This window comes from Grus americana, chromosome 10 (genome assembly GCF_028858705.1).
Source record: "Grus americana isolate bGruAme1 chromosome 10, bGruAme1.mat, whole genome shotgun sequence".
Taxonomy (NCBI): domain Eukaryota; kingdom Metazoa; phylum Chordata; class Aves; order Gruiformes; family Gruidae; genus Grus; species Grus americana.
The window spans coordinates 23,819,937-23,834,555 of NC_072861.1; the positions used below are offsets into that span (position 1 = coordinate 23,819,937).

General features: G+C 46.3%; 1 long non-coding RNA gene across 1 annotated transcript in view; it reads right to left on the reverse strand.

The window, feature by feature from the left end:
- LOC129210586 (uncharacterized) overlaps positions 1-14,619 on the reverse strand; it is a 131,424-nt gene that overhangs the window by 102,793 nt on the left and 14,012 nt on the right. The gene's annotated exons all lie outside the window — the stretch shown is intronic.

Consider the following 14,619-nt stretch of genomic DNA (forward strand, 5'->3'; position numbering starts at 1 on the left):
TTTGGGCCAGGGTCACCACGACCACTGACCCCCATAAGCCCCCTACCCAAATTATACCACCTACACAAAAGATAGAGGCGTTCTAGTTTGCATACTAGGCGAAGAAATATGAACCAATTATTGTAATAGGGAGTGTACCACTTTGTAATCTTTGTAACATTTGTGTATAAATATGATGAGAACCAGCATTAGGGGTGCCTGATTAGAGGAACTCTCCTCCTGACACCCAGCACTGCAATAAAAGGAAGTGCCTGCCTCTTAATGCTAAATTGGTGTTAAGGAGTTTTCTTTTATTCCTGAATTTCGGTGACAGAGTCATCTCTTGAGGTAGTGCTCAGCGATGCATCCCCGTCTCCCACCGTGCGAGCCCAGCTCTGGGGCTGGCAGCACACGATCTCCCTCCCAACAGGGAGCCCTGTCAGCCAGGGTAGGACCTGCCCCCTGCACGGGTTTTGTGGTTGCCTTTGTGTATCTGCGAGGCGAGGCAATACCAGGCAGTTTTCTTTTTCCAATTAATTTACCATTTAATTTCAGCTGTGTTCTAGTCCTCAACTGTTCTTTTCCTGGTTGGAAGGGCTGTATTCCTGCTCCCTCTTCTGAGCTTCTGACGGGGATGTGCCGTTGTGTGCTCATAACGTATCTCTTGGCATCTTCAGCTCAACCTCTGACCAGGATCTTGGTTCATCATTCAGAACAGTTTGTCTCGGCTTCTCTGGCTCTTGACCTCACCGTGGTACAGTGTTAATGGAGAGATCTGTGTGCGCACTGCATAGTTGTCGCTGTGAAACAATGCAAGCACAAGAACTAAGCTCTAAACACTGTACCCCTCTTGGAGAAACTGAAGGACACAAAGAAGAAAAATTGTTCAGGATTGTATCAAAACCTTACGTGCTTCCAGATCTTGCTGTTGAAGAGCTGCCATAGGATATTCAAATTTAGCATCCTTGTAGAAATAAAAAAAGTCAAAATACGCAATAGCAATGTTTAACTTTGGAAGGGGGAGCTGTGCAAAACAAGGAGGTTTGTCAAAAGTATTTAAGGGGATGCAAAGTGGAGATTGTTTCAAGACAGAGTATTAGAAACTCGGCCCAGGGGTAGGTCACATCAAAAGCACTCCAGAAGATCTCAGTAATAACTGTACTTCAACTGACCTTGAGGGGCTGTTTAACGTTAAAAGCCATCTTCCCGGGAAACAAGTTGTGTCCAAACAAGGAAAACAGAAACACAATCTGTCAAGTTAAATGTAGAAGTACTGCGTGGCAGCCAGAACAATCTCACAGAGGAACTTGCTGAAGGTGTACAAAAGTGTTCACGTGCATCAGAATTAAAATCTGGTCACCTGCCACCTTACCAACTTCAGCAAAAGTGTAAAAAGAAGTGATGGAGGAGAAATGAGGCTGTAACAGAAAAGATGCTGCGTTCCTATTCACTGCAGAAGTTTCTCCTCAGAGCAGAGCCTTTTCTCGGAGCGGGCGTATGTCAGAGGAATGGGAAACATCAGTGGAGCTGAAATGTTGGAGTGACTGACGAGGTTCTCAGGACCAGAACAGACGATTCTAAAGGAGCTCGACCATGACGTTACTTAGCTACTAGCAGAGGTTCCAGCTAGGTGGCAGGACGCTGTTTAACTCCTGGCTCTCCTCCAGGAGTGACCTGAAGAACTACAAGAGAAGCCTGAGGCAGGTTGATGGAAGCTATGGGTACTAGGAAGGTCGATCAGCATCTACAGGGGGTACGTTTGGAGAGTCAGCATGGCTCTTTTGGAGGTCAGTTCTCTAGATTTATGAGCGATTTCTGAAGGAGTCAAAAAGCAACTGCTTGTGGTCAATTTGATCACTGTAATGCACTCGAATTTTTAAGAAAGACCCTTGCCAAAGGTTCTTAAACTATTAAGCTATGAAGTAAGAGGAAAAGTTTGCTTATGGATTCGCAACTAGGTAAAAGCTAGGAAGAACAGAGAAAGTAGCTTCTTCACTAGTGACATGACAGTTTGTGACCTGTCTCTTTCCACATACTCATAAGTGATCCAAGGAAAAAAAATTACTAACAAGGCAATGTAATTTGTGGAAGTTATGTTACTATTCTTCATGATAATAAAAAGGGAATCTGATAGGGTTACTGAATTTCATGACACTGGGTAACTGACTAAATAGAACAGCAGAGGAATTCAATTTTGATAAATGTCAAGTAATGCGTACAGGAGAAAAAACAACCATAATGCCACATACACAGTGGGCTCTTGGCTCTCCGATAATGTCTCCTTTATCCTCATGGGTGTTAAAAATGGGGGTGGGGAAGGTGAAGTCAATGCTAGGAATTGGCAAGATATAAATTAAGAATAAATGGAAGACAGTGTGTGAATTTTCACTGCTCTTCTGCACCTTCAACATGGTGGTTCCGATCAGAAGGTTGTGAAAAGGTTACGAAATGAGGGGTGATTCGAGGTGTGGGATGGCTTGTGTTGGAGGAGATCGTGAGGGAGTTTGGAAAGGAGGACAGGGAGAAGGACTGTGATAATGGTATTTAAAATGATCAATGGCATGGAGAAGATGAACAGGAAAGATTGTTTAGTGTTTCTTTTGCCAGTACAACTAATAGGTGCTGCGTGAAATTACCAGGCAGCAGGATTAAAGAGAAGGACATGCTTTTTCCACACACTGCACAATTTAATTGTGCATCACCATGGCTATGTTGTGGAGGTCAAAAATACAAATGAATTTAAGAAGATGTTATGTAAATCAGTAGAGGAGCTCAAGGACTGCTAGCATGTGGTTGAGATTCAAACTGTGCTCCTCACCTGGACTGCTTAGAGGGTACATGAGGCGCAGGGTCGCTGTGTACTTCTGCTCCTAAGCATTTGCTCCTTGTTACTCCGGGAACGGATGGACCTTCCATGTGACATGGTGTGGCCTTTCCTACAGGAATGTGTTTCTGGGGACTGAGAGCCAAAGCACAAAGCGATGCAAAACCGCCCCTGGGACGTGGTCCTCTTGGGGATAAACGAGGTGTTCTAGGGCGCGTAGAGTCGGGAAGAAACAGTGAAGCATAAAGAACATTGTTGATGGCTGGCAGATCGTGTAATGAGGTGCTGAAACGCACTGTCCTTGATGGTGCTCCTGCAGTGGCAAGCGGCGTGGCGCTCGATAAATGCTGCAGCAATCCAGAAGTACCAGTCTGGAACAGCTTTTCCTTGCCAGGCTGTGAAGTCTGGGGGGAGAAGGGAACTGCAGAGGGAAATGTCTTCACTTAAGATTCAGAACTTACCCTGGAGTCTCTCTTCAGACAAGGGCTGCCATTTGCTGAGCTTCTGTAGAGCAATTGTCTGCTGCTGATAATATTAATATGTACAAGTGTTATTTAACAAAAGAACAGTAATAAAATAGCAAACTCTTACAGTGTATTCATTAAGATTATAAAGAAAAAGTAATGCAGCCAGTATTTATGGACTTTTTTGTAAGTCACAGAGAAGAAAAATTAATTAATTGAATTAATTTTCTGTTAGCATTACTAGGATGTCATAAAAATGCAGAGAGATTTGATAATGTAAAATTACAGTTGTTCTGGAAAGTGTTAACATTTTCCAAGGAAGAATGGTTAGAACTGAGTGGTAACTGCAGAGGAGCATAAGCTGCAGCATGTGAGACGTTATAAACGAATAAAACATTCAAAGTAACTTCATAAGCTAAGAAACTGCTGGTTTGATCTACGTACTGTTACTACCTAGAACAATGTATTCTTCTTGTGTGCCCTGCACTTCATAGTCAAGGCCTGAATGCTAATAACCTGAAAATACATCCTCTCTCCTGCTCTATCAATCAGTCCTGTGCTGAGCGGACAACATTCAAAAACATTTTGGATGTAGAAGCTGCTGTCAGCTGAGGGCATGCTGCGTTACGGATTGATCGTGCACTGGAGAAACGCATGCGGTGGTAAAGGGGTAACTCAGAAACCAAACGCTTCCTGATGCTCTAAGACTAGACAGGTTGAGGGGGAAAGCACATTTCATCAGTTCCTTGTACGGGCCTAGGGCACGCGTGGTGATGAACAGACACGCAGTGACGTTCCTAACGCGCTTACTGACTGTCAAGAATACGCACGCTGACTTACAAATACCTGAAACTCCAACTCCCCAGGCTGTTGTCTGGCACAGCCCTCTACATTGCATGCCGAGAGCTTCCCCATCGCATGCCGAGAGCTTCCCCATCGCATGCCGAGAGCTTGCCGATAGCACAGGCCAAGCTGGAGACAAGACCCGAGGTGTGCCTGTAGCACAGACCAAGCAGAGTGGGTACCAGCTCCCATCTTGAACTGCTTAACTGGAGCTCCCAACCCATGGGGGAGGCTGAGCAGGGGAACTGGGGCCGACTGAGAGGGTACAGATAGCCAGGAAGATCACAAGGCTTTTGATGAAAGTCATTTTGGTGAAATACAGAGGAGAAGGAGATTGGGGATTCTGAGCCTGCGGAAGAGACATCACCCAGCCAGCAGCCACCACAGCAGGGGGGCTCCCAGGGAGTGGGCAGCAGGAGGAGGCAGAGGATGCTGGGCTGGCACTTGGTCTCTGTCAGCTCTGGCTGCAGTATATCGGGTCCAGCCATGGCCACGCATCGAGGGCTGCAGTCATTTGCTTCAGTTATTCTTCTGTTAATAGGATGAGCCTTAAGAAAATATTCCTAGGCTGAACTGCCTTCTGGGACTTCATTTGGTGTTTCTTGGCTGGGGTGTTGCTCTCATGCACTCCAGACTTTTTTCTTCTTTAAATAGTGGAAAAATGAGTGTAAAGTTAACATTTTTATATATAATTAGATATAGAATAGTGAATATTGCATAAGAGAACATGTTGATTTAATAATCTATTCAGCATTACAGAAAATTAGTGATTTTAAAAGTGTATAATTAAATATTCTAAGATACTGCTTCCTTCCAACTGCAGCAGAATGAAGCTGCTTTTTTTTTTTTTTGCATGTGTTACAAATGTCTATTTTTTTTGCAAACATTCTGAATACAGAACTTAAATTAGCCCAGACTTTTAACATATACTTTAAAAACTGATTAACATACTCCATCTGTTGGTAAGCTGAGCAACTGTCAAAATGAGCAGCAGAGCCTACTAACGTTTCCATGTAGATTTGTAAGACTACAGTAAAAGTACCAAGCTATTAGTACCAAAATAGCACTCTAGCAGGGGAATGGTATGACTTTCTTTTCCAATATGATTGTTTCATATTGGTGGATGAGACAGATGCTTAAAGTTGTCTTGCAAAGTGGCTACCACCTCCTTAACTTAGAGCTGTATCAAGTTGCTCATTTGCAAGAATAATAGTAAAAATAGTTTCAGTTTCAGCACATTTTATGAGTACCTGTGAGCGGTCGTTGTGGAGCATACTATTGAGACGTTTTTAGGGATGGGTTCCCTTTCAGGCTGGATTTCTGTCAGTTGGAGAAATGTGATTCTTTAAACCCATTGTTGTTTACCATTTCTAGGTTGAGCAGCTACTGATACTGTCATTACTGTTGTCTGGCTGGTTTGTCGTCAGGTTCAAAAGCAACGACTCTTATGGTTTGTTCCCATAAAACTTTGATAAGTTGGGGCACAGGTAAACTACGTATTTCAGTAAAACTCAGCAGCAGTCTATCTCCAAATCAACACCGAATATATATTCAAATGAGCGTATGTAGCACTGTACACTTACACAGGCAAGATGTTTCCTCCTCTTAAGGCAAAGCAGCAAAGCATAGAGAGGAAGGAATAGTGACGTATGTCATGGGCATACTTCTGTTCACATCAGTTTGCTTGTACTCCTTACCAGCTGATGCCGCGTTACAGTAATTGCGTACCTGACAACTCTTTCTTCATCTGAGGTTTAATCAAAACTCGTTACAACCACAAGATAGATTAAACAATGTTTTGAAGTTTATTAAGAACATGGGTCTTGGAAGAGGTTTCATGTCTTTTAAGGGTGAAATTATCCGTCTTGTCAAAATTCCAAATGGCTCCCGTCCTTCTGCCACTTTCAGAAAGCTGAGGTGCTGCTCCCCTTGTGCTGTTCCAGAGCGAGCGTGGAGGAGCAGGCTGTTCCTGCTAGTGAGGGAGCACCAGCGGAAGGGGAAAAAGCTGCAGACACTGACATCTTCACGCCCACGCACACGTGTACCTGGACATCTATGTGCACATTGCAAATATACTTTGTCACAAAGCAGTGCATATTAGCTGGTCAAATTCAGTGCTGCTGCTTTTTTCATCCTTATTTTTAGTTAGTTTGCTCTATTTGCACAACAGTATGTATAGACATTCCTGTCATGCATCAAAAGCACCTTTTATCCTTGGAGTAACGACAAGAAGGGGAACTACCGAGGAAGAGGTCAGGCAGGCAGCCCATCAGTTCAGGCTTCTCTTTTGAGCACGGCCTTGGGTAGATCTGCTCCACAGAGAATCATTTTATAGGGATGGAGGGCAACCTGCAGTTGGAATTAAAGCTATGCAAACCCAATCAAATACTTAGGGGGGGGGGGAAGTGGGAGGGTAGCACAGGAGGAGGGGCGGAAGAAAGACAAAATGAACGGTGATACCTAGGTCACGGCGAGGAATCGTGGCAGAGGTGCACGAGGAGGCACAGAACCATGTTCTGGGGGCTGATTTTGATTCATAAGCATCTCAGCTACATTTTTCCCGTCTCTAAAATCAAATGTAACTTTGGCTGCAGAAGGCAATTAAGGCATGTTGACTGCTAAGGAAAATGTTTGCTTTTATCTCTTTAAGGATAAAGATGGCACTTAGGACAGCTTGAAAAGAAGGTGCAATAGAATCAGTACTTTTTTTATAGCTGAAATGGTATTAAGTTAATTTATGGACGTCTGATATTTGAAAATCTTTCTGAGAATAAGCCATTCGGAGTGAGGTATCAGAGGCAATCTCTTATAACATGTTGCACTATGAAAACAAGCCAAGGAGCGTCTGGGATCGACTCGTCAAATGGCAGCACTGTCTGGAGAACGACTAGTCTAAAGAGTACCCCTGCCTGCAGGAACAGTGCCTGGCTTGAAGCTCCTTCCCCAGCCGGGAGCAGGAAGCACATCTGCTCCTGAGAAGCAGCCGGGGAGATTCAGTGCCGAGTTTGGTGTTTTCTCTAAGTAGCATTTCCACATAAGTAAGTTTGTTTTCTTTTTTAATAGAAGCAGTCACGGCTATGTATGCTGCTCTGAGGTGCCGGTGAAATTCCTTTAATAGCAACTGACATTTGCAGCAAGGATAAAAACCCCAGGTGTTGGCAGGAACTCCTGTAGGTTATTGTGAATAATTACTGAAAAGGCAAAGCATTGTTTTAGACTCTCTGTTTGCAGGGAGCTGTCTGTGTGGGAAATGAGGAGTGAACGTTGCACTGGGAACAGCTTTATGCCTGAGCTTCAGGGAGAAGCTGCCTCTGGCAGCCGAGGATGGCTGCTCTGCTCTGCTCAGCTCCTCGGAGGAACTCCTGGGAGATGCCAGCTGAGCTGGGCAGGCACAGAGCAGAGGCCGAGGGAGAAAAACGCCCCGTTTCCCCTAGGGAGAAGCAGGAGGGGAAAGCATTGCCGTGGATTTCCCTGGAAAGAGATGGACTTCAGCCGAGCGGAGCTGCAGCCGGGTCTGTGTAGAGGCCGTTGGAGAACGCAGCCAGGGGCACTGCAGAGCCCAGCTGGAGCAGGCGCCGAGGGCGACAGTCAGATGTGTCTAACGGGGTAAATTCCCGGCGGCACCTTGTAGAAAACCGGGGCGCTCCCTCCTGTGCTGGGGAAGCTGGCGGAAGAGAATGCCGCTCAGTCCCCAGTGCAGGAGGATGGGAAGGGATTGTAAGTCCTGCAAAGAGCCCAGAGGGACAAAACCCAGAGAGCATCCCTGGAGCTGGGCATAGCTGTGGCCCCGGAGGGGGTGCAGCAGCCTTGGGGCATTCCCTGCTTCTGGAGGGAAGAGGTGCCGTGCGCTGTGAAGAAGCAGCCGCGGCTCGGGCAGAGTGAAGACAAGGAATTTAATGTAGTGGGGTGTGGGTCTTTTGTCTGACAGTGTGGCTGCGGTTTCCCCAAACATTCATATCCAATTACTGTTTTGTTTTGTTGCTGGGGAACACAAGCAGAAAAGGAAAATAATAATTTAAATTTAACTCTGCTAAATATAAATGAGATTTCATGGGACAAAGAAAAGACTTCTCTAGCTCGAGGGGGTATTGCTCTGCCAGATTTCAAAGGCCCTACTACAGCCAATAAAATTACTGGAGCATCTTAAAAAGAAATTGTAAGCATTTTTATACAAAAACTTTAGGCAATGCAAATACAGCCATCGCCTCCAGGAGTGTATGTGATTGTCCCGGAAGTCACACACAAGTATATCTGTGTGCTGCTAATTGTTACTGGATTTATTTGTGGGAATCGAGAGAGTCCAGGATGATATGTGTTTCAGACTGTGCCCTTAAAGTTTCAAGAAAATGTATCAAAATGTATTACCTCACTTTCCCCAGGTGATAATGGTCACAATCTATACATTTCTATATTCCAGGTACTCTGTATTTTTACTCTCCCCCGGGACAATGAAGCCCTTTCCCAACTCTGGTTGCTGGAATTGCCTTCTAATAAAGACTCCTCCTCAGCCCGTCTGCAAAATGATGCTGGGCACAGCAGAGTTAATTTAACACGATTTCACATGAGGTTCAAAAAGACAGTGGACAATTCTTCTTTATGTAAACGTGTCTTACTCTGAAAAACCCTTCTGTGCAGTACATTGTATTATATTGAGATACTTTCTGATAAATGGGTGTTGGTTTCAAACAGACTGTCACGCAATATCTTTTTAAAAAGATTAATTTGATAATATGAGTGCTGCTAAAATATTTGATTTATGAAGTGGTTGGGATGGAGGCAGGTTTATGTTTGTTGTCGCCTGTACTAAACTTAATAATAGTTTGAGGCCAAGATTTTAAGGCACTTAAGCATCCCAGGCTTCATCAGGGAATCTTCTGCTTTATACATCAAAACCACAACAGTTTTGCCATAACCAGTAAAGTTCCACGTAACAAAATCTCACCCTGTCCTAGCGATGCACTGGATTTACCAATGTGAACTGACGTTTTTGTTTTAACGTGAAATATCCCAAAGCTCCTGCTGAAGTAACAAGTCTAACCACGGCGGGTGCTGGGGGACTCTGCTCCTCGGGGGTCCGTGGTGGATGTTCCAGCAGCTGGGGTCAGCGCCCAGGGTTAGGTGGGTGCAGAGCCCTGCCTCGTCTGCCCCCGCCCCCGGCAAACGCCTTCCTCATCTTGGCACTGAGATTGCTGAAACAATTAATGGACTTCTTTCAATTAACATCGGTAATATTCCAGCATGCTGTGTTCAGCTAGTGATGTGTAAAGCTCTTTTACCTGAAATTTTATCGACGCCTAATTTTAAATGCTGCCATTTAGATGGGTATATACACTGTGGTTTATCACCGAATGTAAAATCTGCCTTTCTGCTGAACATAGGATTATGTATTAGATTCAATTTTTCAGGAAATCATCTACCACCTACCAAATTATATGAATGTAAATAAAGTGGGACACGAGAACGCAGGCTGGGGAAGCAGAGACCCCGGGATCTCGGAGCACAGCTCTTCTCTGCCCGCTCCTCCCTGCATTGTCTCTGGAACCAGTCCGATAAGGATCATTGCCGAGCCCCTGGAAAGCCTGCAGGAGTGGAGTATATTCTGCATTTTGCAGACTAAACCACTTGCTCAAGAAGCTCACGGTGAAATTTGCCTAGCCCCCTCCCCAAACCCGTCTACAGAGAGGCCATGTACAGTACCCAGACAGCTTGACCCTGAGTTTTATAAGATTTTTTCACTCCAGCTGACAAGAGCTGGTCTGACAAGAAGCAGTTACATCTTAGAGAGAAGACGTGACGTGGTGGTCTGCAGCGCCTGTTCGGTGCCTGGCATCGCGGCACTAGATGGTGCCAGGCACCGCCGCGCGACGCCTGATGAACAGCAGATCCAATTGCACAGGCACTGAAGCAAGGCTTTCCATCTGTACTGGAGAGCTATAAAACTCTGCTGCAAACAATGTTCATCAATTATGGCATAAGTACTGGGTTAAGATAAAATCAGCAATTAAGGCCGAATGCTTATTAAGGATTAAGGGAGTCGATGAGAGCTCACTGGGCCGTAAGGAGTAGTACTGGAGCCTGGGTAATTCTTTTGCTTTTCCCAACTTACACACAAATGGCTGCAGCTATTTACCACTCTGCTCTGGAAGACAGTTGGAAGTGGCAATTCCAAGGGAAGAGCTCTACAAGGCAGAGTAATTTGTTGCAAGTAGGTGATTACGATTCATGTATCTGAGTGCAGGAATACCGCTGTCTCAAGAGACCAATTCCTTCTGCTGGTTGTGCACCTCATTTAGTTTACAGTTATGATGCCTAGGTTAGGGTTTGGGTTTGGTTTTTTTCCTGTAGACTAAGCAAGCCACAAATTGAGCATCATAAATTGTTGCTCAATTAAACCATGACCTGAATTTGAAACATGCTTTTGTATTCCTACATATAATTTAAAAACACCTTCCTTTGTCCTAAACAAAAGAGAAAACAAATTATTACTACAGCGCATGGATTGGAAAAGCACTTCTTATCATACCTGAGAATCTCATGTATTTGTTTCTTCCTTCACAGTAGGAAACGCAGGATTTTAATGATAAACTACGGATGAGGATTTTGGCAGATTTTCTTTATTGCTGTAAGAGGAATTGGCATTTCAGTATAGGAAAAGCAACAATTTATTGAGCTGAGGGCTAGAAGAGCTGTCCGTGTGCATTGTGCATTAACATGTTTTCCATGATAGGAAATGTATGCGTTTCTAATTTAATTTACGCGTCGATAAAATAGCAGCCATTGCAACAGTTGGTATTTACTGCCCCTCCAGCACAGAGCTGTACTCGACCCTGCTCCTGTTCTGCTCATCCCATAATACAGAGGTCATCTTCCCTGGAACGTCTCTGGGCTGGGACACTTCCCGAGCGTGGTGAATAGCCCAGACAGCCCGTGCCGGGGGATGGAAGGAGGAGAAAAGAGGAAACTCTTCGCAGCAGTCTCACTGCAGGATCAGGGCGGGTACGGAAGCTTCAAAACCTGGAAATGCTGGAGTCCGTCCTTCGCGGGACAGCATGCGGGGTACAGACGTGAAGGTGGGCTGCCCAAGTCCCTTCCAGGTCTGTCACCCAGAAATCACTGCAGCAAAACCCTCGCCTCGAATCTTAAAGGAAACGGAAGCAGACATCGGGTAGCTGCTCCCCCAAAGCGAGAGGAATATCGAGCCAGGTTAAGGAGAAGCTGACACAGGTCAGAAATGCGATATGTTTTGAAGAGCAGATGGCTCCATTAAGTCCACAGAAGTGCTTGCGTCCTTGGAAGTTAGAGCTGGCCTGAAGTACCGTGTCCGTCCAGGGCACTGAAAAACTGAACAGTCTCTGATGTGCTAAATTAGGTTACAAATCATTTAAATAATGCTTCCAGAGAAAATTCCTATTTCCTTGCCGCTCTGAATATGTTTCTTCCTATTCTTGCCTTTGCTCCTTGTCCTCTGCCACATACCCGCTTCAAATTTTTTCTAGCTCTTTAAGTGCCAAATAGCTTCCCTCTCATCACTCAATTATTTTTTTAAACGTTCAGTCTAATTAAGCCCTCCGAGCCAAGAGATGCAGAACAAGAGGGTCAATTGTGCTCCCACTTCCATGGTGTGAGCCTGGAGTAACGCCGCTGAATACCCGCAGTAAATTTCCATTGGCTTCAGCAGAGCTGCTCTGGACTGCTGCTCAGGGTGAGCTGCCTCAGACCGCTCGGAGCATCGGAAGGGCACTGAAGAGAAGCCATCGCCGCGGGGAGCTTCTCACGGGAAGCTGTTACACTGCACGGGAAGGAGAAAAGGCAAATGCCGTGGCAGACAACCGGGTCGCCTCCTTACCAGCACTGTCCTTGTGAGTGCTGCTATGGAGGAGGTGCGTCGTGTCAGGCTCTGGGAGAGGGAAGGGGAGGGCAGGTGGACGTAGGGGAACGTCTTGAACGGTCATAGCTGCTTTCCCTCTTGGGAGATACCTTCGCTGCGTCCTCCTGCCTTCCTTTACAGTACCTGTCACACACACATGAGTTTCCTGAGGAGCAGAGCACGTGGTGACTGGGAGAGACAGGAGTGGTCTCTTCAAGACTCAACTTCTCTCTTCTGAGAGCAGAGCGGGACTGGTGCCTTCTAACCTCGCTCCCTCCTTCTTGGAGGGCATGTTAGAAGTTCAGTTCTTGTTCCTCTGATGAGGAAAAGCAGTGGAGCTTTTCACAGCAATTAGTTTACTTTTCGGTCTTCTAAATCCTTTTTCCAGTGGACTGCGGTTGGCGTCAAGAGGATTCCTGGGGGAACAGAAGATCAGGAAGAAAAATGACTGTCAGGGCTGCTTCAGCAATGGGCCTAAGTTAATGGGATGGCTGCGACCCAGGTTGGAGGTTGAGTAGCAGAGTGGTGCAAGTCAGAGAAGAGAAGATAGGTCATGTAAATAACGTCATCCAGTGTGTTTACTGTGAGCAAGCAGAATGTGAGTCGGGAAGAAATCTGTCTTTGTCAGGGACTCCTGCTGATCCATTTCTCCGTGGATCAGCCGCACGTAAAGTTAATCTGCTTATGCAGCAGCTGAGAAACTAAGATGCCCTCAATGCCCTCATCTCATCCCTGCATCTAGCTAGAGTCTCAAAATACCAGGGGAGCCCAAATTCCATCTACGCTTGGGGTGTGAGCACCCCTCATGCCTCTTGTTTCCTCTGTCACTGGCTGGGACAGACCCAGGGGTGAGCGCAGTCCTGTCTGAGGACCCATCAGCCTCAGTGACTGCACCATGCCTCCGATGGCCAAGGGAATCGCACGTACGTTGTGTCCCCCAAAGCCCTGCGCCTGGGCTGGCCTCCATTGCCGGCTCGTTGTCCTCCCTAGCAGGAGCCGTGTCAGCCAGGCTTCCTCTGCACGGCCCTGGCTTAGGCAGCAGGGCTGGCTGTCCCATGGAAGAGAGGGTGCTGCAGACCTCCTGCTCCTCTTGTCTTCGGCAGCCTGCCACAGGGTCTGGTTCCTTTCTGCTGCCCATGGAGAGTGGCCCTGGTCCCGTATTGCCCTCGTTCCTCCCCAGTGGAAGTGCTGTTCTGTGGGGTGCTCGTGTGGGGTACAGACACTGCCCTTGCGTCAGGCTGCATTTCCCCTTTACAGCCGCAGTGGAGTGGACCGATGGGCTGGATAGGGATGTGCAGTGTCAGGGCGGAAGGAGGTACTGGGCAGACGGGGCGCAGTGCCACCAGGACTCCTGGGACCTTACCACCGCCTGGCATGCACAGCACACCACCCGCAGCGGGCTGATGTGCTCAGCAGAGGAAACCCTGGGCAATCTGGTTTGGCCAGCATCAGTGTGTGCCTCGGGGTGTAACCATAGGAGCTGAAACGCCACGCTGAGAAAAAGAAGAAAAGCTCTATTTTTGTCCTAATTTAAAATCAGATAAAGTGTGTAGGTTGTGAGATTCAGTATCATGTTTGTAAACATTAGTAACGTGTAATTTAATCTGCTTCCTTTTTTATTTCTTTCATTTAGAGTATCGTTGAGAATATCTCATCCTTTCTTTTATAATAACATTGCAAGGGCCAGTCAGGATTAATCCATGATGCTTCCCTCTGATTCACTGTTGATTTCTAGATAGAAACACAGGGAGATAATTGACATTAAATACAGTTTTTATTTACCACACGTCACACTTTGACCTGTATTCCTTATCACCTTGCCTGCATGGTACAATTACTTTCCCTTTGTAATCTAGTGCTACCTTCAGGTCTGCCTAAGAGACGATACAATGGCTGTTTAATTCCCAGTGAACTCATCAAGGTCCGTACTCTTGTAATTTCCCGTAACAAACGCTTACAAGGTCATCGCTATGGGGATGATTCACGTTAGACTCCCGGGGACTCTGCTACCTGCTCTTGCAGAGCTCTGCAGCATCAAGCTCCGCGTTGGGCACGTTCCAATTTCAGTCCGAAATCTCTGTCTGGGCAAAACAACTGATGGTCAGGACGCTCCTTCTGTGCTGCATCACAACAAAACAGGGAGAGCTCTGAAGGGACCGTCCAGCACCTCGAGGGAACGCTGTATTTCTGTGGAGCAGCGTTTGGGATCTGGGAGTGCTGGGGGCACTGCGCGCGTGGATGCACATCCTTGACTTCCCCGTTGTAGCTGGTTTTCTGTGGTCCTAGGCACCCCCCCCTCCCCCCTTTTCTTCAGCTTTACTCTCTGGAGGAGGACCGTAGCCCGTGCATTCTGAAAATGCTTCTTCCTGCTTGCTTTATCTTTCCAGCCATATTTTAGAAGAACAGCAGGTCAGCCAGCAAGACCTCCCTGACTTGAAACTCGTGTATCCTAAGAAGGACATTGTTTTTCTACACCCTCCTCATCCTCACAACCCTAGAGGTTTTTCTCCTTGGTTAGCACCACGTACAGCAACGTTCAGTTCTCATCGCCTGAGCTCCTTCAACAGATACTCAGTCTCAAAAAGTTAATTAGATTAAAGTGTTTAAAAAATCACTTTCACAGTGAGACATGAGCAGAAAGC